General features: G+C 49.6%; 1 pseudogene; it reads left to right on the top strand.

Annotated features, from left to right (window-relative positions):
• The first annotated feature begins 1,357 nt into the window (after nt 1–1,357).
• On the top strand, nt 1,358–2,010 carry LOC133245247 (neurotrophin-4-like; annotated as a pseudogene).
• The last annotated feature ends 200 nt before the right edge of the window (nt 2,011–2,210 follow it).

The following is a 2,210-nucleotide window of genomic DNA, read 5'->3' as shown; positions in this document are numbered from 1 at the left end:
CAGTCTTGCAAAACATCTCTGGGAAGGGCCAGCCTTTGGAAGGAGTGTGTTAATCTCTTCTTTTTTCCATCCATTCACAGGTGGGCACCATCAGATTATCTCTGTATGAACTGAACAAGCTAAAGGCAAAGTAGAAAAAGAAAGATATACCCATTTGAATATAGAGTTCCAAAGAACAGCAAGGAGAGATAAGAAAGCCATCTTAATGATCAGTGCAAAGAAATAGAGTAAAACAATAGAATGGGAGAGACTAGAGATATCTTCAAGAAAATTAGAGATACCAAGGGAACATTTCATGCAAAGATGGGCACAATAAAGGACAGAAACAGTATGGACCTAACAGAAACAGAAGATATTAAGAAGAGGTGGCAAGAATACACAGAAAAACTGTACAAAAAAATCTTAATGACCCAGATAACATGATGGTTTTATCACTCACCTAGAGCCAGATATCCTGGAGTGAGAAGTCAACTGGACCTTGGGAAGCATCACTATGAACAAAGCTAGTGGATGTGATGGAATTCTAGCAGAGCTATTGCAAATCATAAAAGATGATACTGTGAAAGTGCTGCATTCAATATGCCAGCAAATATGGAAAACTCATCAGTAGCCACAAGATTGGAAAGGGTCAGTTTTCATTCCAATACAAAAGAAAGGCAATGCCAAAGTGTGTTCAAACTACCACACAACTGCATTCATTTCACATGCTAGCAAAGTAATGCTCAAAATTCTGCAAGCCAGGCTTCAACAGTACATGAACCTCAAACTTCCAGATGTTCAAGCTGGATTAAGAAAAGCCAGAGAAAGCAGAGATCAAATTGCCAACATCCATTGGATGATCAAAAAAGCAAGAGAGTTCCAGAAAAACATCCACTTCTGCTTTATTGACTACACCAAAGCCTTTGACTCTGTGGATCACAACAAACTGTGGAAAATTCTTCAGGAGATGGGAATACCAGACCACCTGACCTGCCTCCTGAGAAATCTGTATGCAGGTTAAGAAGCAACAGTTAGAACCTGACATGGATCAATGGACTGGTTCCAAAATTGGAAAGGAGTACATCAAAGCTGTATATTGTCACCTTGCTTATTTAGCTTATATGCAGAGTACATCATGCAAAATGCCAGGCTGGATGAAGGGCAAGCTGGAATCAAGATTGCCCAAAGAGCCCCCGACCATGCCACCAGAAAGCAGGAGGAGGAGCCGACATGCCAGAGACAGCCGGGGGAGCTGAGGAGGTCTCCCTACATGGTTTCCCCCTCCCTCTCCTGAGATGTCAGGAAGGAGGGGGCCACCCGTGTCCCCAACAGGGGCCCCCTGGAACCGGGGGTCCCAAGCCCTGGAGCTCAGAGGTAAGGAGGTGCTGACAGGTGCTCAGCGAGATGCTCCCCCACCCCTCAGGCTCCCTTCCCATCCTCCTATTTTTCCTCCTCCCAGTGTCCCAGTGGGCCCCACCCCCCACCCTCACCCTTGACCCCACTTCCAGCACCTGAGTGCGACTTCTTGTCCCCGCCGCGTATCCCTGTCCAGGGGTACCCTCATGGGGCCCCCTCTGCTCTTTGTGCTGGAGTCCGAGGCGAGGCCTTTGGGGAGCCCACCCGGAGCCCAGCTGACCGCAATCTGCGAGGGGTGAGCAAGACAGCACGGTGGTTGCTGTGGAGAGCTGGCCTGTGTGATGCCATCCGCGGCTGGGGACAAACCCCCGGACTGCTGTGCGCCTGCGTGGGTGTGAGGTAGAGATGCTGGAGGAGGTGCCTGCGGCTGGCGGCAGTCCCCTGCGCCGGTACTTCTTTGAAACCCACTGCAAGGCTGCCAGTACTGAGGAAGATGGCCCTGGTGAGGGTGAAGGAGGCTGCTGGAATGTGGGCCGGAGGCACTGGTGTCTGAGTGTAAGGCCAAGCAGTCCTACATGTGGGCATCAACCACTGATGCCCAGGGCCGGCTGGTGATAGATTTGAATTGATACCGCCTGTGTCTACATGCTTCTAAGCCGGACTGGCCAGGCCTGAGACCCATGCCCTGGAACTGGGCAGACAGAGAAAGAAGGAGCTGGATGCTGAAAAACCTCAGGAGTGACCTGGCTGCTCTGGGCCTCAGTCTAGGAACTTGTCAAATGGTCACAAAAATCACTGAGAGTTCATTCTGGGCAAGACAGATGGTGAAATCAAATGGGGTTTTGAAGGATGAACAGGAGTTATCCTGGATGAAC

The sequence above is a fragment of the Bos javanicus genome, chromosome 3 (genome assembly GCF_032452875.1).
Source record: "Bos javanicus breed banteng chromosome 3, ARS-OSU_banteng_1.0, whole genome shotgun sequence".
Lineage (NCBI taxonomy): Eukaryota > Metazoa > Chordata > Mammalia > Artiodactyla > Bovidae > Bos > Bos javanicus.
This window is presented reverse-complemented; position numbering and strand designations above follow the sequence as displayed.